The sequence below is a fragment of the Triturus cristatus genome, chromosome 6 (assembly GCF_964204655.1).
Source record: "Triturus cristatus chromosome 6, aTriCri1.1, whole genome shotgun sequence".
In the NCBI taxonomy this organism is placed as follows: Eukaryota; Metazoa; Chordata; class Amphibia; order Caudata; family Salamandridae; genus Triturus; species Triturus cristatus.
The window spans coordinates 42,359,114-42,384,352 of NC_140589.1; the positions used below are offsets into that span (position 1 = coordinate 42,359,114).

A 25,239-nucleotide genomic window follows, 5' to 3' on the forward strand; every position below is an offset into this window, starting at 1 on the left:
GTCAGAGCAAAGATTTCTGAATCACAGAGCCGGTTTTTTGCTGCAGCGTCGAGTTAGCAGCAGCATTGTGATTTTTCTGAAATATGATATCGAATAAAAATAGAACATAAGGACAGTGCTCTATTGAGCACAACTTTCCCTGGGTGGTGTTTAGGCATGTTTGCAAAGTTGCTAAAAGATCTGTTACTGCTCCCCAGTAGATTTAGTCCTCGTTTTATCACCGGCGCAGGATGAAAGGCTCAGCTGGCACTGGTGGGATTTGAACCTGGGGACGCATGATGAAAAGCTGAGACCGGATTGGTGGAATCTGAAGCTATGCCGATGCGGGATGCAAGGCTGAGACGGCATTGGTGGGATTTGAACCTGGGGACGCATGATGAAAAGCTGAGACCGCATTGGTGGAATCTGAAGCTATGCCGATGCGGGATGCAAGGCTGAGACGGCATTGGTGGGATTTGAACCTGGGGACGCATGATGAAAAGCTGAGACCGCATTGGTGGAATCTGAAGCTATGCCGATGCAGGATGCAAGGCTGAGACGGCATTGGTGGGATTTGAAGCAGTGCCGATGCAGGATGCAAAGCTGAGACCGCATTGGTGGAATCTGAAGCTATGCCGATGCAGGATGCAAGGCTGAGACCGCATTGGTGGAATCTGAAGCTATGCCGATGCAGGATGCAAGGCTGAGACCGCATTGGTGGAATCTGAAGCTATGCCGATGCAGGATGCAAGGCTGAGACGGCATTGGTGGGATTTGAAGCTGTGCCGATGCAGGATGCAAAGCTGAGACCGCATTGGTGGAATCTGAAGCTATGCCGATGCGGGATGCAAGGCTGAGACGGCATTGGTGGGATTTGAACCTGGGGACGCATGATGAAAAGCTGAGACCGCATTGGTGGAATCTGAAGCTATGCCGATGCGGGATGCAAGGCTGAGACGGCATTGGTGGGATTTGAACCTGGGGACGCATGATGAAAAGCTGAGACCGCATTGGTGGAATCTGAAGCTATGCCGATGCAGGATGCAAGGCTGAGACGGCATTGGTGGGATTTGAAGCTGTGCCGACGCATGATAAAAAAGAAAAACAAGGATGGAATGTTTGAATTAATCTCAACTACTGGCAATCGCTGAGGGCCGCATCCCAGTCCATTATTTTTGGCCACTGTGCCCCCTCACTTTGGACCCAGCGATATGCAAATCAGTCTTGACCCTGTTCCTCATGGGAAATGTCCAGCCCAAACTGGCAGGCCGGGTCCTCCCTGAACCAGAACACAAGGTACCCAGTACTGGTTTCACCCTTGTTATAGGTTCTTCAGCCAGGTATCGCTTGGTTGCAGTGGCACAGAGAGCCACACCTGGGCATACCGGCTGCACTTAAGGCATCAAATGCAAAAACAACAAGGTGATGGATGGAATGCTTCAATTAATCTCAGTCCCTGGCAATCGGTATGGACTGTTCCCATTGGAGAAGGGTTAAGACTGATTTACATATAACTGGTTCTAAACTGAGCTGGAATGGTGTGCAGCGCGGTGGCCGATGTGGGCGGTGTCTGTGCTGTTCGGCCCAGTGGGGTCTGAGGGGCCTTTCCGGAGGCAGATGGGCCTCTATTACCTCCCTTTTACCAACGGCTGGAAATGTCATTCCCAGTCTCTGGCTGGGCCTGCCCATTAATGTTTGCAGATTGAGCAGGGGTGGGACCTGAGCAAGAGTGGCCTCACTTATCAGGTGTGGTTCACCATTGTGAAATAATCTGTGCACAAAAAGTCTGGCAACATTTGCATTTTTTTCATCTCAGTGAAGGTAAGAAAACATGCATCTTCTAGAACTCCCCCCCCCCTTATTTTCATAATACTTAAAACACTTTAACAGTGTTGTGCGAAAAGCCGCAATCTGCAAATGTGGGCTACTTTTTCTAGGGTGCACAGGACTATTTTTGATTCCAATCCAACCCTGCGTACAGGATGCATGTCGCAGGCTGCCATGGGGGGGGGGTCCAGGTGTGGGGGAGGGGTATTTTGACCTCCAAGGTTTGTCATCCTTTCTTAATGGTGAACCCAAACAGGAAGTGTCTGGCCAGCTGTTCTGAGCAGACAGAGCCGCTGCATACTTTGCCCTTGTAAGGGGGTGCACGTGATAGTAATGGCAATTATTTGTATTACTTCTCAGGCTCGTCTTAATGAGCAGAAGCTGAAGGAATGGACTGAGGAGTAAAAGGGAGGGGGTGGGACCAAGCAGGCTACTCACCCTATCCACCACACAATGCGTCCTCCCTCCTCCCCCATCCACTCCGTCCTCTCCACCGCTCACTCCATCGTCCATTCCTTTTCACCACTCACTCCGTCCTCTCCCCTATCCACCGCATATTGCGTCGTCTCCACCACTAAATGTGTCTCCCCCTCGCAACCACTCACTCTGTACTCTCCTCTCTACCACACATTGGGTCCTCTCTCCTCCACCACACAATACATCCTCTCCCCCTATCCACCACTCAGTGCATCTTCCCCCACTCTCTACCACTCACTCACTCCGTCCACTCCCCCACCCCACCACTCACTCCGTCCTCTCCCCCTCTCTACCACTCACTCCGGCATCTTCCCCATCTCTACCACTCACTCTGTCATCACCCCCTCTCCACCACTCACTCTGTCCTCTCCCATCTCTATAACACTCACTCTGTCTCATCCCCCTCTCTACAACTCACTCCATCCTCTCCCTCCTCTATAACACTCACTCTGTCCTCTCCTTCTCTCTACCACTCATTTTGTCCTCTCCCCCTCTCTACCACTCACTCCATCGTCTCCCATCTCTATAACACTCACTCTATCCTCTCCTCCTCTCTCCCACTCACTTGTCCTCCTCCCGTCTCTACCGCTCACTCTGTCCTCTCCCACTCCCCGCCACTCACTCCGTCCTCTCTCTGTCCCTACCGCTCACTCTGTCCTCTCCCACTCCCCACCACTCACTCTGTCCTCTCCCCCGTCTCTACCGCTCACTCTGTCCTCTCCACCACTCACTCCGTCCTCTCCCACCTCTATAACACTCACTCCATCCTCTCCCACCTCTATAACACTCACTCCATCCTCTCCTCCTCTCTACCACTCACTTCATCCTCTCCCCCTCTCTACCACTCACTCCTTCCTCTCCCACCTCTATAACACTCACTCTATCCTCTCCCACTCTATAATACTCACTCTGTCCTCTCCCCCTCTCTACCACTCACTCCATCCTCTCCCACCTCTCTGCCACTCACTCCGTCCTCTCCCCCCTCTCCACAACTCAGTCCTCTTCCCCTCTCTAACACTCACTCCGTCCTTTCCTCCTCTCTACCACTTACTCTGTCCTCTCCTCCTCTCTACCACTTACTCCGTCCTCTCCTCCTCTACCGCTCACTCAGTCATCTTTCCCTCTCTACCACTCACTCCGTCCCCTCCCCCTCTCTACCAGTCACTCCGTCCTCTCCCCCTCTCTACCACTCACTCCGCTCTCTCCCCGTCTCTACCACTCACTCTGTCCTCTCCCACTCCCCACCACTCACTCCATCCTCTCCCCATCTCTACTGCTCACTCCGTCCTCTCCCCCTCCCCACCACTCACTCCATCCTCTCCCCGTCTCTACCGCTCTCTCTGTCCTCTTCTCCTCCACACCACTCACTCCGTCATCTCCCCGTCTCTAACGCTCACTCTGTCCTCTCCTCCTCTCTACCCTTCACTCCACCCTCTCACCTCTTCCTCTCTCCCACTCTCCCCTCCCTCTTTCCCCTTCACTCCGTCCTCCCTCCTCATCCTTGTCTTCTCTCCCCTCTTGCTTCCTCCTCATCCTCATCTGTTCTAGGTTTTTCTCCCTCTATCTCTCTCTCTTTCTTTGCATCCTCCACTCTAATTTCTCTACCCTTATTTTGCTTCCAATCTCACAGTTTCCTTTTCACTCCCTGTATTTTCTTCTCATCATCTCGCTTCTTCCTTTCATTATTGTTGATTCATTCAGCTTTTCTTCATCTCTTTTATTCTTTAATCTCTCACTAATGTCTTGAGTCTTGATATTTCTCACTCCTGGTCTTCTTATTTTGGTTCATCCTCTGTTGCTACTTCCTATAGCTTTACAGCCGCTGCCGAGGGCTATACTGGTTGTTAAAGGCCCTGAACCCGAGTAACGATCAATATAACCCACGGGCAGCAGTGTAATCTGTGTAACATGAAAATGACCCTCAATATTCCACTGGTAGCAGTGTGATCTGCGTAACGTGAACATTGAGAGGCAGGGCTCGGACTCGGGCACGCCGCCATTATGGCAGTCGCGCCGGTCCCCCATATCAATGGGAGGCGGGGCGCGCCACGCACAAGAGTGATGCAGCGCCCCCGGCCTTCACTGGGTCCACTAGTGATTGGCGGGTGGCCCGCGTGAACTGGAAGCGCTTATTAGTGCTTCTGGGTTCATGTCCTCGGGCTCCATCGGGCAAGCCGGTCGAGACCGGTTTGCCCCCATTAAGGGTGGTATAAGAGGCTGGGGAGCTGAGCGGACGGCCTTTCAGCGACTAAAGAACTCAAAATGAATGTGGAGTAATGAGGCAACCGCCTCGGTTTCCAAAAACTTACCACTGTCAGAAGGCATCTGACAGACGAAAACAAGACACAGACCGGACGGCCTCTCTTTTCGCCGTTCCCCAGCCTGTGTGTCTCGCTCAATGGGTCCGGGTCTCCGGCGGAGGACTTAACTATTATTTTTTTGTTTTTTCTTTTACTGCAGAGTCTGGTTGCAGGCAAGGAATTGCCGCCGCAGCTGCGGTGAGCGGGCTCGGGTAGAGCTGCATCGCGTGGGGGGAGTGGCGCGTTTGAGCATCAGATCCGAAGCGCACCACGTGGGACAGGAGTGTGCTACGGTCACCATGCCGGCCACCGGAGCTAATCGGTGTCCTTGCACAGAGCTGAATTGAAGGATTCTTGTGTACCCAGGAATGATTGCCATGCTCTGCTTTTTTTTAGGGTGAGTGTAGGTGCCCTTGCGCAGGGCATAGGGAAGGAATCATGGGCATGTAACGTGAAATGGAATGTTGGCTTGTTACGTGGGCAGGGGTGTAGAATTTATTAAAATATCTACTTGTCCATGGGACAGGTTGCTTCATAAATCTACTTGTCCTGTAACAAAATCCACTTGTCCCATTGGTGCCATGTTGTGCGGCGACAAATTATGGCAGCAATCTCATTATATAAGAGCTCTTATATAGCCTCTCTGATTATGCCAGGGCTCATACCATAGTAGTGTTTTAATACTAGTAATCCCTTTATGTTGCTGCGTTTCCGCAGATCTACATACTGGGACTGAAGGTAGTGGTAAACAATAGTTCAAGGGTTGGAATGTCCTTTTGAGTCTGTGCGAACCTACCAACTTGCATGTTTTAAGGATTTTCAACAACTCTTCTCTAATCTTTTCCAATACTGAGAAATGTGAGAAATTTACTCCTGACAATGGTAGAAGTAAACCTTCTTCCAGAAATGGGAAAAAGTGGTTGGAGGGAAAATAAACTTGCAAACACTCAGGTGTTCGCATGAGCAAATCTACACATGCATATTTGCTCATGCTAAACTGCAGTTCACAAATATTTTCTAGGTGTACTATCTCTTGCCCTACTGCGTAAATTCTTGTGAATTCACAAAAGCCATATTGCTTCCCTTAATGCAAGGACATATACCAAGGGTGCACTTTTGAGACTTTCTTTAATAATTGGGCCCCTAATTTGGTCTGGTGTCAACCGTGACCTTTTGTGTTTATTAAAATTCTCTCTCTCTCTCTCTGTATCAGCTGGCTTCACTGGAGTGACAGCATTCTGCTCTTTCACAAGGAGCATATCAGCACACAAATTAGTTTTGTTCAGCGCCAGTAACTAATGTGGCAGTGTGTGCTTTTTTGAGACCAGAAACAATTCTTGCTTTTGCCAATGCTTGTTATAATGGTGAGGGTCCGGCTGCTCTCACATCAATAAGGTTTTACAAAAACCATGCCAACACAAGTCACACATTGCCAAAACTAAAAAGCTGACCACCATTTCAGACCTATTGGCTTTGCCAATGCTTGTTTATTTTTATGTTTCCCAAAATCTTATTGAAACTGGTTACACTGATTTTCTAATATGAATATTTTGGGTAAATACTAGCATGCATCAACACTTTTTACTAAATGATGCTGCAAAGAAATGGTACCTGAAATTTTACAGTAATTTAGCCAAAAAAAACTGTTTCCTACTTTCATTTTTTAGTAACATTTTATATTGAAAGCAAAGAATCATTAATCATGCTTTCAAGCTTCTGCAAATATTTGCATCTAATCAGAGAGCACTTTGGGAGCATTATGCATAGCGTCATATTGCTAAACTTTGAAACCGTTTGTACACATTTTTATACTGGAACCACTGTCAGTAGTGCAGTCAGAACTTGCATTTACTGAGAGCGCTCATTCTAATAATAAAGGCTTTCAATTAATGAACCATAAATACAAGTTTGAACAGCATTAACATATGCACACAAATATTAACTTAACTGCAGGCAGTGCCCTTCCCTGATCCTTAATGGGGTACTGCAAACTGGCAGCCAAAGGGTTTGTGCTGCAGGGGGTTGGGCCTGCTTGTCCCAAGGACAAAATGCACATTAAAACGTGTTGCCCTTGACCTCAAACAATATGTCCTGGGCGTCGGGCTATTAGGAATTCCACATCCCTGCATGGGACATCTAGTTTTGCTATGCGACACACAGTCTGTGGTGTGTGAAGAACGTTGGACATTTGTGCAAGTTGAGGGCGCATGCAGTGTCGGCATTGCGGACAGGTTTCTTTTACAGATACCTCACGGGGATGCTGGTCAGTCGAGCTGTGGCGGCAGTTGCCGGCAGCTGATTGAGTTGCACCGGCTAGTGAGGGGGGGCTGGGAGGCACGCAGTGCAGGGTAATGAATGTGACGCGCGATTGCATCAGAGAAATGTTGCCTCCGCTCCATTAGTTGGGTAAGCAGGTGCACCTGTTTGGGACCTACAAATTTAGACGAGGGACACAATGGGGACAATTTTATTTAATGGTCCCTGCTATAATTTATAGGATGATGTCTAAGTGCGAATTAAATATTGATGACGTGGGCCATGTCCAATTTGTTACGGCGCCTCCCTTCAAAAACATTGTTGTTGCGGGTAAATTGCATAACCTTAATATAGGAACGTTTGGTCATTTGAGATGGTGCAGTTCAAGGACTAGTCAGGACAACAGGGGTGTCAGCTTTTGCATCAACATTTTCCGTTAAAACGATGTGAACGGTCCGCTTTTTGCACAGGCGTGCTCACGGTAATGCATATAGCACTCCGTTTTTCTCTAAATGCGATGTGTGGTAATTAAATGTGACCATTTTTTGTTATCGCCATGATCACAGTGTTGTCTACGCCGCTCTGTTTTTTCGGGAAATACACAGTTTTTGTGGTAGTTTTATGTACAAAAAACGCTAGGCCGAGAGAATCGTGGTAGGTTATGGATTCGGTATTTAAAGGGCTCCAAGGGTTAGTGTTTAGGGGCGATTGACCACGAATCTGGGGAACTGGCTATCCCGGCAATGACGTCGAACACACCGGATGGTGGGCAACGCACTTAAGCCTCACCTGCGAAAGGGAAGGTGTTCTCATGTAATGCAACAGGTGCTATGCTATATGAAGGTGTCGCCATGTAATGCAACCGGTGCTATGTTAAGCGCTCTCAACATAATGTCTAATTTTAGGGTTAACCTTAGTAACAAAGCTTTGGGTCAGCTAAAAGGAAGGTGTCCTCATGTAATGCAACGGGTGCTATGCTATATGAAGGTGTCCTCAAGTAATACAACGGGTGCTATGCTATATGAAGGTGTCCTCATGTAATGCAACGGGTGCCATGCTATATGAAGGTGTCCTCATGTAATGCAACGGGTGCTATGCTATATGAAGGTGTCCCCATGTAATGCAACGGGTGCTATGCTATATGAAGGTGTCCCCATGTAATGCAACGGGTGCTATGCTATATGAAGGTGTCCCCATGTAATGCAACGGGTGCTATGCTATATGAAGGTGTCCCCATGTAATGCAACGGGTGCTATGCTATATGAAGGTGTCCTCATGTAATGCAACGGGTGCTATGCTATATGAAGGTGTCCTCATGTAATGCAACGGGGGCTATGCTATATGAAGGTGTCCCCATGTAATGCAACGGGTGCTATGCTATATGAAGGTGTCCCCATGTAATGCAACGGGTGCTATGCTATATGAAGGTGTCCCCATGTAATGCAACGGGTGCTATGCTATATGAAGGTGTCCTCAAGTAATGCAACGGGTGCTATGCTATATGAAGGTGTCCCCATGTAATGCAACGGGTGCTATGCTATATGAAGGTGTCCTCATGTAATGCAACGGGTGTTATGCTATATGAAGGTGTCCTCATGTAATGCAACGGGTGCTATGCTATATGAAGGGGTCCCCATGTAATGCAACCGGTGCTATGCTATATGAAGGTGTCCTCATGTAATGCAACCGGTGCTATGCTATATGAAGGTGTCCTCAAGTAATGCAACGGGTGCTATGCTATATGAAGGTGTCCTCATGTAATGCAACGGGTGCTATGCTATATGAAGGTGTCCTCAAGTAATGCAACGGGTGCTATGCTATATGAAGGTGTCCTCATGTAATGCAACGGGTGCTATGCTATATGAAGGTGTCCTCATGTAATGCAACGGGTGCTATGCTATATGAAGGTGTCCCCATGTAATGCAACGGGTGCTATGCTATATGAAGGTGTCCCCATGTAATGCAACGGGTGCTATGCTATATGAAGGTGTCCCCATGTAATGCAACGGGTGCTATGCTATATGAAGGTGTCCCCATGTAATGCAACCGGTGCTATGCTATATGAAGGTGTCCTCATGTAATGCAACGGGTGCTATGCTATATGAAGGTGTCCCCATGCAATGCAACGGGTGCTATGCTATATGAAGGTGTCCTCATGCAATGCAACCGGTGCTATGCTATATGAAGGTGTCCTCAAGTAATGCAACGGGTGCTATGCTATATGAAGGTGTCCCCATGTAATGCAACCGGTGCTATGCTATATGAAGATGTCCCCATGTAATGCAACCGGTGCTATGCTATATGAAGGTGTCCTCATGTAATGCAACCGGTGCTATGCTATATGAAGGTGTCCTCAAGTAATGCAACGGGTGCTATGCTATATGAAGGTGTCCTCATGTAATGCAACGGGTGCTATGCTATATGAAGGTGTCCTCAAGTAATGCAACGGGTGCTATGCTATATGAAGGTGTCCTCATGTAATGCAACGGGTGCTATGCTATATGAAGGTGTCCTCATGTAATGCAACGGGTGCTATGCTATATGAAGGTGTCCCCATGTAATGCAACGGGTGCTATGCTATATGAAGGTGTCCCCATGTAATGCAACGGGTGCTATGCTATATGAAGGTGTCCTCATGTAATGCAACGGGTGCTATGCTATATGAAGGTGTCCCCATGTAATGCAACCGGTGCTATGCTATATGAAGGTGTCCTCAAGTAATGCAACGGGTGCTATGCTATATGAAGGTGTCCCCATGTAATGCAACCGGTGCTATGCTATATGAAGGTGTCTCCATGTAATGCAACCGGTGCTATGCTATATGAAGGTGTCCCCATATAATGCAACGGGTGCTATGCTATATGAAGGTGTCCCCATGTAATGCAACGGGTGCTATGCTATATGAAGGTGTCCCCATGTAATGCAACGGGTGCTATGCTATATGAAGGTGTCCCCATGTAATGCAACGGGTGCTATGCTATATGAAGGTGTCCCCATGTAATGCAACGGGTGCTATGCTATGTGAAGGTGTCCCCATGTAATGCAACGGGTGCTATGCTACATGAAGGTGTCCCCACGTAATGCAACGGGAGCTATGCTATATGAAGGTGTCCCCATGTAATGCAACGGGTGCTATGTCCCCATGTAATGCAACGGGTGCTATGCTATATGAAGGTGTCCCCATGTAATGCAACGGGTGCTATGCTATATGAAGGTGTCCCCATGTAATGCAACCGGTGCTATGCTATATGAAGGTGTCCTCAAGTAATGCAACGGGTGCTATGCTATATGAAGGTGTCCTCATGTAATGCAACGGGTGCTATGCTATATGAAGGTGTCCTCAAGTAATGCAATGGGTGCTATGCTATATGAAGGTGCCCTCATGTAATGCAACGGGTGCTATGCTATATGAAGGTGTCCTCAAGTAATGCAACGGGTGCTAGGCTATATGAAGGTGTCCTCATGTAATGCAACGGGTGCTATGCTATATGAAGGTGTCCTCATGTAATGCAACGGGTGCTATGCTATATGAAGGTGTCCCCATGTAATGCAACGGGTGCTATGCTATATGAAGGTGTCCTCAAGTAATGCAACGGGTGCTATGCTATATGAAGGTGTCCTCATGTAATGCAACGGGTGCTATGCTATATGAACGTGTCCACATGTAATGCAACCGGTGCTATGCTATATGAAGGTGTCCCCATGTAATGCAACCGGTGCTATGCTATATGAAGGTGTCCTCATGTAATGCAACGGGTGCTATGCTATATGAAGGTGTCCTCATGTAATGCAACGGGTGCTATGCTATATGAAGGTGTCCTCATGTAATGCAACGGGTGCTATGCTATATGAAGGTGTCCTCAAGTAATGCAACGGGTGCTATGCTATATGAAGGTGTCCTCAAGTAATGCAACGGGTGCTATGCTATATGAAGTTGTCCTCAAGTAATGCAACGGGTGCTATGCTATATGAAGGTGTCCTCATGTAATGCAACGGGTGCTATGCTATATGAAGGTGTCCTCATGTAATGCAACGGGTGCTATGCTACATGAAGGTGTCCCCATGTAATGCAACCGGTGCTATGCTATATGAAGGTGTCCCCATGTAATGCAACCGGTGCTATGCTATATGAAGGTGTCCCCATGTAATGCAACGGGTGCTATGCTATATGAAGGTGTCCTCAAGTAATGCAACGGGTGCTATGCTATATGAAGGTGTCCTCATGTAATGCAACGGGTGCTATGCTATATGAAGGTGTCCTCATGTAATGCAATCGGTGCTATGCTATATGAAGGTGTCCTCATGTAATGCAGCGGGTGCTATGCTATATGAAGGTGTCCTCATGTAATGCAACGGGTGCTATGCTATATGAAGGTGTCCCCATGTAATGCAACCGGTGCTATGCTATATGAAGGTGTCCCCATGTAATGCAACGGGTGCTATGCTATATGAAGGTGTCCCCAAGTAATGCAACGGGTGCTATGCTATATGAAGGTGTCCCATGTAATGCAACGGGTGCTATGCTATATGAAGGTGTCCTCATGTAATGCAACGGGTGCTATGCTATATGAAGGTGTCCTCAAGTAATGCAACGGGTGCTATGCTATATGAAGGTGTCCCCATGTAATGCAACGGGTGCTATGCTATATGAAGGTGTCCCCATGTAATGCAACGGGTGCTATGCTATATGAAGGTGTCCTCAAGTAATGCAACGGGTGCTATGCTATATGAAGGTGTCCCCATGTAATGCAACGGGTGCTATGCTATATGAAGGTGTCCCCATGTAATGCAACGGGTGCTATGCTATATGAAGGTGTCCCCATGTAATGCAACGGGTGCTATGCTATATGAAGGTGTCCCCATGTAATGCAACCGGCGCTATGCTATATGAAGGTGTCCTCAAGTAATGCAACGGGTGCTATGCTATATGAAGGTGTCCCCATGTAATGCAACGGGTGCTATGCTATATGAAGGTGTCCCCATGTAATGCAACGGGTGCTATGCTATATGAAGGTGTCCCATGTAATGCAACGGGTGCTATGCTATATGAAGGTGTCCCATGTAATGCAACGGGTGCTATGCTATATGAAGGTGTCCTCATGTAATGCAAGGGGTGCTATGCCATATGAAGGTGTCCTCAAGTAATGCAACGGGTGCTATGCTATATGAAGGTGTCCCCATGTAATGCAACGGGTGCTATGCTATATGAAGGTGTCCCCATGTAATGCAACGGGTGCTATGCTATATGAAGGTGTCCTCAAGTAATGCAACGGGTGCTATGCTATATGAAGGTGTCCCCATGTAATGCAACGGGTGCTATGCTATATGAAGGTGTCCCCATGTAATGCAACGGGTGCTATGCTATATGAAGGTGTCCCCATGTAATGCAACGGGTGCTATGCTATATGAAGGTGTCCCCATGTAATGCAACGGGTGCTATGCTATATGAAGGTGTCCTCATGTAATGCAACGGGTGCTATGCTATATGAAGGTGTCCTCAAGTAATGCAACGGGTGCTATGCTATATGAAGGTGTCCCATGTAATGCAACGGGTGCTATGCTATATGAAGGTGTCCCCATGTAATGCAACGGGTGCTATGCTATATGAAGGTGTCCCCATGTAATGCAACGGGTGCTATGCTATATGAAGGTGTCCCCATGTAATGCAACGGGTGCTATGCTATAGGAAGGTGTCCCCATGTAATGCAACCGGTGCTATGCTATATGAAGCTGTCCTCAAGTAATGCAACGGGTGCTATGCTCTATGAAGGTGTCCTCATGTAATGCAACGGGTGCTATGCTATATGAAGGTGTCCCCATGTAATGCAACCGGTGCTATGCTATATGAAGGTGTCCCCATATAATGCAACGGGTGCTATGCTATATGAAGGTGTCCCCATGTAATGCAACGGGTGCTATGCTATATGAAGGTGTCCCCATGTAATGCAATGGGTGCTATGCTATATGAAGGTGTCCCCATGTAATGCAACGGGTGCTATGCTATATGAAGGTGTCCCATGTAATGCAATGGGTGCTATGCTATATGAAGGTGTCCTCAGGTAATGCAAGGGGTGCTATGCCATATGAAGGTGTCCTCAAGTAATGCAACGGGTGCTATGCTATATGAAGGTGTCCCCATGTAATGCAACGGGTGCTATGCTATATGAAGGTGTCCCCATGTAATGCAACGGGTGCTATGCTATATGAAGGTGTCCTCAAGTAATGCAACGGGTGCTATGCTATATGAAGGTGTCCCCATGTAATGCAACGGGTGCTATGCTATATGAAGGTGTCCCCATGTAATGCAACGGGTGCTATGCTATATGAAGGTGTCCCCATGTAATGCAACGGGTGCTATGCTATATGAAGGTGTCCCCATGTAATGCAACGGGTGCTATGCTATATGAAGGTGTCCTCATGTAATGCAACGGGTGCTATGCTATATGAAGGTGTCCTCAAGTAATGCAACGGGTGCTATGCTATATGAAGGTGTCCCATGTAATGCAACGGGTGCTATGCTATATGAAGGTGTCCCATGTAATGCAACGGGTGCTATGCTATATGAAGGTGTCCCCATGTAATGCAACGGGTGCTATGCTATATGAAGGTGTCCCCATGTAATGCAACGGGTGCTATGCTATATGAAGGTGTCCCCATGTAATGCAACCGGTGCTATGCTATATGAAGCTGTCCTCAAGTAATGCAACGGGTGCTATGCTATATGAAGGTGTCCTCATGTAATGCAACGGGTGCTATGCTATATGAAGGTGTCCCCATGTAATGCAACCGGTGCTATGCTATATGAAGGTGTCCCCATATAATGCAACGGGTGCTATGCTATATGAAGGTGTCCCCATGTAATGCAACGGGTGCTATGCTATATGAAGGTGTCCCCATGTAATGCAATGGGTGCTATGCTATATGAAGGTGTCCCCATGTAATGCAACGGGTGCTATGCTATATGAAGGGGTCCCCATGTAATGCAACGGGTGCTATGCTATATGAAGGTGTCCTCATGTAATGCAACAGGTGCTATGCTATATGAAGGTGTCCCCATGTAATGCAACGGGTGCTATGCTATAAGAAGGGGTCCCCATGTAATGCAACCGGTGCTATGCTATATGAAGGTGTCCTCAAGTAATGCAACGGGTGCTATGCTATATGAAGGTGTCCTCATGTAATGCAACAGGTGCTATGCTATATGAAGGTGTCCCCATGTAATGCAACCGGTGCTATGCTAAGCGCTCTCAACATAAGGTCTAATTTTAGGGTTAATCTTAGTAACACCAGCTTTGGGTCAGCCAGCCAAAAGGAAGGTGTCCTCAAGTAATGCAACCGGTGCTATGCTATATGAAGGTGTCCTCATGTAATGCAACGGGTGCTATGCTAAGCGCAACCGGTGCTATGCTAAGCGCTCTCAGCATGATGTCTAATTCTAGGGTTAATCATATAAACACCAGCTTTGGGTCAGCCATCCATCGTAGGCTGCAGTCCATTCATGCTTAATGTAAACTTGGGCCAGATCACATGACCTGCGCAATATTGCACAGTGTATATTCGGTCTGCTACCTGTTGCCGTCATTGTTTGTTCTGTGAACATATCCTTGCTAAAGGCGCATTCAGACTTTTTTACCATGAAGTTGCATTCCCATATATCGGAGCCTAAGTTACTATATAAGGTCGCCAGTACTTTAGGGCAACCTGTCGAGCTCGCTCAGATTCAGATTTCCATCTTATGGTATTAGTTACTCTTGGCATTACGATCAGCGTGAGGGTGTTTTTAGTGAATCGCAGTACGAGGTATTCAATGTCAGGCAGCCCTGTTTTTAGGTCTCGCCTGACCCAGCGCATGTGCTGGTCTGGCGAGACTTATTGAGAGGGCTCCAAAAAGTGCTACTAGGCCAGCCTAGAGCTACAGTGCATGTGCGCGGGCGCGCGCGCCGTGCTTTACCGCGATTACTTTCACTTTTGCGGCCGCTTTGCATAGCCAATAGGTCTCGCTTTTGGGACCTTATAAGTATTTAGTTATGCAACTGTTGCATGGCTAAACACTTATAAGGTCCCAAAGGCGAGATCTATTGGCTATGCCAATGCTTGTTTTTTTTACCGCTGGTATGTTAAGTGTGCCAGCCGCAGGTCTTTAGTGTAAATATTGGGGCGTGACAATCTGTTAGAATTAGACACTGGCAGCCTGGCGGCAGAAGCCACCGGAGCGGACAAACTAGGTACCTGTCTAGGTTGGAATATGATTGACCTACTGTTGGCCGCTGTGAAAATGAGGGCTATTAGTGGCGAGTGTCTTCCTTTCAGCACTGTTTAGAATGCTGTACGATGTTGGGGGCACTCAGTGCAGAGCGAAAATAAAGCAGAATAGTGCCAAGCGTCTTCCTTGCAGCACTATATAGACTGCTGCACATTGCTGGGGCGCTCAGTGCAAAGCGCGGCTCATTTCAGGGCACTCTATTTTGACCAGGATCTGGGCATGCGAGTAGGGCGGCTATATGGAGGACGCAACTTAGCACATGAACTGCAGGGTAACGTCCTATCCCCCAGTTACCTTCGCTGTAATTGCACACAGGCTTATCACACTTTAGGTAGCTCTTGGGGTTACACCACCGGATATAAGTATTGCTTGCTTTTCGCTGTTATTAGCCTTCTTTGTGCGAATAGGACTTGAGTTGCGGTGGGCCGTGAGGGGGGTACAGTCTCATCATGTAGTAAATGGGGCTGGCATGTGAACTTTATCCCTTCTACAAAAGCTATGGGCACTAATCCTGTGTTTTTGTGTTCCTTTATGTATGGCCAGATTCAAGACTGTGATACCCGGGAGGTGATCCACACCAAAATGACGTCAAGATACCTGTGAGGCGATCCTCACCGCAATGACGGCAAGACGTGGACAAGAAATGTGAGCGGAAGATCCGGGAAGGGTGTGGCAAGCGGAGGCATCAAGTGTGATGAGTGATCAAGAAAAGGGCTCAGAGGTACCAGCTTGCATGGGTGAGATGCTGCAGCCCATACACTCTCGTGGTGGGGTATAGATATAGACAACTAGAATTTGCCGCCAGTAGGGGTATTTCGCAGTCCGCTAAGTTACAAGTGTATATGTCTTGCCAGCTTGACTTAACTAAGGGGCAACAGAGAGAAGCAACGCCTCAGCACCCCTTGTTTTGAAATGGAATTATGCTATTGGGCAATATCTTACGGCGCTTGTGCACGCAGGTGCCATCTTAGCGGGTACTGCGCGGCATTGGGATGCTCTGTAGTATGGGGTGTTTTTCCGCCGAATGGCTAGGAAGCAAGCAAGTAGTTAATAAGGGGAGAGGTTCATTCGAAGCCTATCCATGAACCTAGTGGCCGGGCGTGTGTTTATGGGAGATCTTGGGGCCTGTGGGGCACTCCCTGTGTAGTCTTCCAATGTTTCAATTGCCGGGATCAGCGACTATTCCGGGATGACACCAACCCTGTTGAGATGGGTGCAGTTACAATAGCAATGTGTCTCATGTCTGGCGCATAGTGCCTCTATCAATGGAGATCATTTATTGGATCCCAGATGGTATAATGATCTCCGCTTCGTTCAGCCCGAATTTAAGGGGACGGTGTACAGCTAGTACAGAAGTCCCTTGAGGTAGCTTGCCCTGCCAGGAAACAAGAGCATTGTGTCTCTATCAATGGGGGCCATTTATTGGCTCCCAGATGGTATGATCATCTCCTCTTCGTTCAGCCCAAGTTTAAGGGGACGGGTGTACAGCTAGTACATAAGTCCCTTGAGGTAGCTTGCCCTGCCAGGATCAAGCAGTATGCCTGGCACTAGTATTCGTTACAGGCACCCTGAGCAGGTTCTGGAACATATTTGTGAGCACCGGCCACCGTGGAAAGTGTACGGGATGATGTCATCCCCATTTGGGGGATGTTTTTAGGTACCAGCCAGTAGGGGAACTAAGGGCTGTTGCTCCGACGTAATCTGCAAGGCTTCCTATGCAGCAATTTTGCTAATTCAGCCATTTCAGCCTCTGGGCTCCCCTCGACATCAGCGCCAGTGTACTTCCAAGTATTTATAGACCCTATGGTGTAGTGGTCTTGCGCAGGGCGACCTGTTCCATAGACACGTCTTGGGTGACACATGCTGTACGGCACCCGGAACAGCAGTTGAGTTAGGTTATACCAAGTACATTTGGGCAAGCCCTCCAGCCAGTAATGAGGAGGACTATTTCCGCATAAAGCGGGTCGGCACAGTGGGTGCATAGTGTAAGGCGCACTGGGCCTGGCGTTGTGAGCAAAGATAAGGTCTAATGTGCTGCGGGGGATGCCTGGGAAGGCTTTTTGCCAATGGCGGGATGAGATACGTACACCACTCTAAGCTGAGTAAAGAGGTATGTCTGGCAAACTGTGGGCACAGCACAATGGGGAAAGGAGCGCGGCGTGACCTTTCTGGAAGTCGGAAGGGGGGGCCAGATAGTCGGTCAACTATACTAACATGTGGCGGTAAGGTCTTGATTGGTGAGCATAGTTTTCAGTCCTTGGCGGGCATAACCATGGTAAAAATGGGGACGCCCGACGGGGAGATAGAGGGTCTCTCATGGAACTCTAGGGGGCAGTTATAGCCGTTAGGTTGGAAGGGTGGGGGGGTAGGGAGGTCACGCTTCCAGTAGGCTGGTTGGCCAATCCTCGCACGCGCATGCGCTCAAGGGCGCAAGGACGGATAATTGCAGCTGCCCCAGTTTATGGAGTTGAATTTTTTAAGGGCGTGGGGGGGGCCTGGTGGAGGTATCCATCTGGTAAGCTGGACCCCCTGCGCAAGGTCATTCCGGTTGGAGGTTGGGACCTAGCTTGATCTTGATTTAGGGCCGCCAGTCATTGACCTTGCCGTAGGCTCTAAGGGCTACGCAGAAAGAGAATATCTTCAATGCTTAGCTTATGATAGGAACTGATATGTATTAGAAACATGTTAAGGTTAGCCAATTGACAGCTGGTACCTATCAATGTATTGGATTTTCTGCGTATTATGTAAATAATATTTTTTTTAAATTGTGCTTGCTTATTTTATGTAATAAAATAAGGCCGGGGTTACTGACTCCTAATCCAAAGCAGTTTAGAGCTTGAATTGTTTGTCTTGGGGGGAGGTTGAGCCCCATGGGAGTCGGGAGGGTGCCCACCCCAAGGGTTTAGAGTGAAGATGAGGGGGACTTTAGGCAAGTACCAGGCTATATGCCAAGGCAGTATTAAACCGGCAGCAGTGCAGCCTGCGTAACGTGAAAATGCCGAGGAAGTATTACACCGGTAGCAGTGCAACCTGCGTAATGTGAAAATGCCGAGGCAGTAGTACACCGGCAGCAGTGCAACCTGCGTAACGTGAAAATGCCGAGGCAGTATTACACCGGCAGCAGTGCAACCTGCGTGATGTGAAAATCCCGAGGCAGTATTACACCGGCAGCAGTGCGACCTGCGGAACATGAAAATGCCGAGGCAGTATTACACCGGCAGCAGTGCGACCTGCGGAACATGAAAATGCCGAGGCAGTATTACACCGGCAGCAGTGTGACCTGCGTAACGTGAAAATGCAGAGGTAGTAGTACGCCGGCCGCATTGCATCCTGCATAACGTGAAAATGCAGAGGCAGTAGTGCACCGGCAGCAATGCGACCTGCGTAACGTGAAAATGTCGAGGCAATAGTACACCAGCCGCATTGCAACCTGCCTAGCGAGAAAATGTGAAGGCAATATTACACAGCCCCAATGCAATCTATATAATGTGAAAATGTTGAATCATCATACTGGCATCAGTGTAATCTATGTATTGTGAAAATGTTGATGTAAAATTGCTCTAGCATCAGTGAACTCTATGTAATGTAAAAATGGCGCAAGTTGTATTTTGGGGGCATTCTGTCCTCATACTTGGAAGAGTAAACTGGCATCTTTTAGTTCTCGGAGCACCCCTATTTGTACTGTACTTCGGAACATTATAATACGCGGATTTGTGTAATTGACACCCAGCCACTACCATTTGCTTGTATATGAAAATGTTGATGCAATATTACACCAGCTCCAATGTGATCTATGTGAATGTAAAATGTTGATGCAATATTACACCAGCCTCAGTGCAATCTATGTAATGTGTAAATGTTGATGCAATATTACACCAGCCTCAGTGCAATCTATGTAATGTGTAAATGTTGATGCAATATTACACCAGCCTCAGTGCAATCTATGTAATGGGAAAAGTTTGATGCAATATTACACCGGCGTCAGTGCAATCTATGTAATGTGTAAATGTTGATGCAATATTACACTAGCATCAGTGCATACCTATGTAATGTGACAATGTTGATGCAATATTACACCAGCATCAGTGCATACCTACGTAATGTGAAAATGTTGATGCAATATTACACCAGCATCAGTGCATACCTACGTAATGTGAAAATGTTGATGCAATATTACACCAGCATCAGTGCAATCTATGTAATGGGAAATGTTGATGCAATATTACACCAGCATCAGTGCATACCTACGTAATGTGAAAATGTTGATGCAATATTACACCAGCATCAGTGCAATCTATGTAATGGGAAATGTTGATGCAATATTACACCAGCATCAGTGCATACCTACGTAATATGAAAATGTTGATGCAATATTACACCAGCATCAGTGCAATCTATGTAATGTTAAAATGTCGATGCAATATTACACCAGCCTCAGTGCAATCTATGTAATGGGAAATGTTGATGCAATATTACACCAGCATCAGTGCAATCTATGTAATGTGAAAATGTTGATGCAATATTAAACCAGCATCAGTGGAATCTATGTAATGTGAAAATGTCGATGCAATATTACACCAGCCTCAGTGCAATCTATGTAATGGGAAATGTTGATGCAATATTACACCAGCATCAGTGCATACCTATGTAATGTGAAAATGTTGATGCAATATTACACCAGCATCAGTGCAATCTATGTAATGTGAAAATGTTGATGCAATATTACACCAGCATCAGTGCAATCTATGTAATGTGTAAATGTTGATGCAATATTACACCAGCATCAGTGCATACCTATGTAATGTCAAAATGTTGATGCAATATTACACCAGCATCAGTGCAATCTATGTAATGTGTAAATGTTGATGCAATATTACACCAGCATCAGTGCATACCTACGTAATGTGAAAATGTTGATGCAATATTACACCAGCATCAGTGCAATCTATGTAATGTTAAAATGTCGATGCAATATTACACCAGCCTCAGTGCAATCTATGTAATGGGAAATGTTGATGCAATATTACACCAGCATCAGTGCATACCTATGTAATGTGAAAATGTTGATGCAATATTAAACCAGCATCAGTGGAATCTATGTAATGTGAAAATGTCGATGCAATATTACACCAGCCTCAGTGCAATCTATGTAATGGGAAATGTTGATGCAATATTACACCAGCATCAGTGCATACCTATGTAATGGGAAAATGTTGATGCAATATTACACCAGCATCAGTGCAATCTATGTAATGCGAAAATGTTGATGCAATATTACACCAGCATCAGTGCAATCTATGTAATGTGTAAATGTTGATGCAATATTACACCAGCATCAGTGCATACCTATGTAATGTGAAAATGTTGATGCAATATTACACCAACATCAGTGCAATCTATGTAATGTGTAAATGTTGATGCAATATTACACCAGCATCAGTGCATACCTATATAATGTGAAAATGTTGATGCAATATTACACCAGCATCAGTGCAATCTATGTAATGTGTAAATGTTCATGCAATATTACACCAGCATCAGTGCATACCTATGTAATGGGAAAATGTTGATGCAATATTACACCAGCATCAGTGCATACCTACGTAATGTGAAAATGTTGATGCAATATTACACCAGCATCAGTGCATACCTACGTAATGTGAAAATGTTGATGCAATATTACACCAGCCTCAGTGCAATCTATGTAATGGGAAATGTTGATGCAATATTACACCAGCATCAGTGCATACCTATGTAATGTGAAAATGTTGATGCAATATTAAACCAGCATCAGTGGAATCTATGTAATGTGAAAATGTCGATGCAATATTACACCAGCCTCAGTGCAGTCTATGTAATGGGAAATGTTGATGCAATATTACACCAGCATCAGTGCATACCTATGTAATGGGAAAATGTTGATGCAATATTAAACCAGCATCAGTGGAATCTATGTAATGTGAAAATGTTGATGCAATATTACACCAGCATCAGTGCAATCTATGTAATGTGAAAATGTTGATGCAATATTACACCAGCATCAGTGCATACCTATGTAATGTGAAAATGTTGATGCAATATTACACCAGCATCAGTGCAATCTATGTAATGTGTAAATGTTGATGCAATATTACACCAGCATCAGTGCATACCTACATAATGTGAAAATGTTGATGCAATATTACACCAGCATCAGTGCAATCTATGTAATGTGAAAATGTTGATGCAATATTACACCAGCATCAGTGCAATCTATGTAATGTGTAAATGTTGATGCAATATTACACCAGCATCAGTGCAATCTATGTAATGTGTAAATGTTGATGCAATATTACACCAGCATCAGTGCATACCTATGTAATGTGAAAATGTTGATGCAATATTACACCAGCATCAGTGCAATCTATGTAATGTGTAAATGTTGATGCAATATTACACCAGCATCAGTGCATACCTATATAATGTGAAAATGTTGATGCAATATTACACCAGCATCAGTGCAATCTATGTAATGTGTAAATGTTCATGCAATATTACACCAGCATCAGTGCAATCTATGTAATGTGAAAATGTTGATGCAATATTACACCAGCATCAGTGCAATCTATGTAATGTGTAAATGTTGATGCAATATTACACCAGCATCAGTGCAATCTATGTAATGTGTAAATGTTGATGCAATATTACACCAGCATCAGTGCATACCTATGTAATGTGAAAATGTTGATGCAATATTACACCAGCATCAGTGCAATCTATGTAATGTGTAAATGTTGATGCAATATTACACTAGCATCAGTGCATACCTACATAATGTGAAAATGTTGATGCAATATTACACCAGCATCAGTGCAATCTATGTAATGTGAAAATGTTGATGCAATATTACACCAGCATCAGTGCATACCTATGTAATGGGAAAATGTTGATGCAATATTACACCAGCATCAGTGCATACCTACATAATGTGAAAATGTTGATGCAATATTACACCAGCATCAGTGCAATCTATGTAATGTGAAAATGTTGATGCAATATTACACCAGCATCAGTGCATACCTATGTAATGGGAAAATGTTGATGCAATATTACACCAGCATCAGTGCATACCTACGTAATGTGAAAATGTTGATGCAATATTACATCAGAATCAGTGCAATCTATGTAATGTGGAAATGTTGATGCAATATTACACCAGCATCAGTGCAATCTATGTAATGTGTAAATGTTCATGCAATATTACACCAGCATCAGTGCATACCTATGTAATGGGAAAATGTTGATGCAATATTACACCGGCGTCAGTGCACTCTATGTAATGTGAAATGTTGATGCAATATTACACCAGCATCAGTGCAATCTATGTAATGTGGAAATGTTGATGCAATATTACACCAGCCTCAGTGCAATCTATGTAATGTGAAATGTTGATGCAATATTACACCAGGATCAGTGCAATCTATGTAATGTGAAATGTTGATGCAATATTACACCAGGATCAGTGCAATCTATGTAATGTTAAAATGTCGATGCAATATTACACCAGCATCAGTGCAATCTATGTAATGTGAAATGTTGATGCAATATTACACCAGGATCAGTGCATACCTATGTAATGTGAAAATGTTGATGCAATATTACACCGGCATCAGTGCAATCTATGTAATGTGTAAATGTTGATGCAATATTACACCAGCATCAGTGCATACCAATCTAATGTGAAATGTTGATGACATATTACACCAGCATCAGTGCAATCTATGTAATGTGAAATGTTGATTAAATATTACACCAGCAACAGTGCAATGTATGTAATGTGAAATGTTGATTAAATATTACACCAGCAACAGTGCAATCTATGTAATGTGAAATGTTGATTAAATATTACACCGGCATCAGTGCAATCTATGTAATGTGAAAATGTTGATGCAATATTACACCAGCATCAGTGCATACCTATGTAATGTGAAAATGTTGATGCAATATTACACCAGCATCAGTGCAATCTATGTAATGTGTAAATGTTGATGCAATATTACACCAGCATCAGTGCATACCTACATAATGTGAAAATGTTGATGCAATATTACACCAGCATCAGTGCAATCTATGTAATGTGAAAATGTTGATGCAATATTACACCAGCATCAGTGCAATCTATGTAATGTGTAAATGTTGATGCAATATTACACCAGCATCAGTGCAATCTATGTAATGTGTAAATGTTGATGCAATATTACACCAGCATCAGTGCATACCTATGTAATGTGAAAATGTTGATGCAATATTACACCAGCATCAGTGCAATCTATGTAATGTGTAAATGTTGATGCAATATTACACCAGCATCAGTGCATACCTATATAATGTGAAAATGTTGATGCAATATTACACCAGCATCAGTGCAATCTATGTAATGTGTAAATGTTGATGCAATATTACACTAGCATCAGTGCATACCTATGTAATGTGGAAATGTTGATGCAATATTACACCAGCATCAGTGCATACCTACATAATGTGAAAATGTTGATGCAATATTACACCAGCATCAGTGCATACCTACGTAATGTGAAAATGTTGATGCAATATTACATCAGCATCAGTGCATACCTACATAATGTGAAAATGTTGATGCAATATTACACCGGCATCAGTGCAATCTATGTAATGTGTAAATGTTGATGCAATATTACACCAGCATCAGTGCAATCTATGTAATGTGAAAATGTTGATGCAATATTACACCAGCATCAGTGCATACCTACATAATGTGAAAATGTTGATGCAATATTACACCAGCATCAGTGCATACCTACATAATGTGAAAATGTTGATGCAATATTACACCAGCATCAGTGCATACCTATGTAATGTGAAAATGTTGATGCAATATTACACCAGCATCAGTGCATACCTACATAATGTGAAAATGTTGATGCAATATTACACCAGCATCAGTGCATACCTACGTAATGTGAAAATGTTGATGCAATATTACACCAGCATCAGTGCATACCTATGTAATGGGAAAATGTTGATGCAATATTACACCAGCATCAGTGCATACCTACATAATGTGAAAATGTTGATGCAATATTACACCAGCATCAGTGCATACCTACGTAATGTGGAAATGTTGATGCAATATTACACCAGCATCAGTGCAATCTATGTAATGTGTAAATGTTCATGCAATATTACACCAGCATCAGTGCATACCTATGTAATGGGAAAATGTTGATGCAATATTACACCGGCGTCAGTGCACTCTATGTAATGTGAAATGTTGATGCAATATTACACCAGCATCAGTGCAATCTATGTAATGTGTAAATGTTCATGCAATATTACACCAGCATCAGTGCATACCTATGTAATGGGAAAATGTTGATGCAATATTACACCGGCGTCAGTGCACTCTATGTAATGTGAAATGTTGATGCAATATTACACCAGCATCAGTGCAATCTATGTAATGTGGAAATGTTGATGCAATATTACACCAGCCTCAGTGCAATCTATGTAATGTGAAATGTTGATGCAATATTACACCAGGATCAGTGCAATCTATGTAATGTGAAATGTTGATGCAATATTACACCAGGATCAGTGCAATCTATGTAATGTTAAAATGTCGATGCAATATTACACCAGCATCAGTGCAATCTATGTAATGTGAAATGTTGATGCAATATTACACCAGGATCAGTGCATACCTATGTAATGTGAAAATGTTGATGCAATATTACACCGGCATCAGTGCAATCTATGTAATGTGAAAATGTTGATGCAATATTACACCAGCATCAGTGCAATCTATGTAATGTGAAAATGTTGATGCAATATTACACCAGCATCAGTGCAATCTATGTAATGTGTAAATGTTCATGCAATATTACACCAGCATCAGTGCATACCTATGTAATGGGAAAATGTTGATGCAATATTACACCGGCGTCAGTGCACTCTATGTAATGTGAAATGTTGATGCAATATTACACCAGCATCAGTGCAATCTATGTAATGTGGAAATGTTGATGCAATATTACACCAGCCTCAGTGCAATCTATGTAATGTGAAATGTTGATGCAATATTACACCAGGATCAGTGCAATCTATGTAATGTGAAATGTT

The 25,239-nt window shown here is 44.9% G+C and overlaps 1 protein-coding gene across 2 annotated transcripts in view; it reads right to left on the minus strand.

Annotated features, from left to right (window-relative positions):
* DAAM2 (dishevelled associated activator of morphogenesis 2) overlaps positions 1–25,239 on the minus strand; it is a 630,299-nt gene that overhangs the window by 483,437 nt on the left and 121,623 nt on the right. The window lies entirely within an intron of this gene.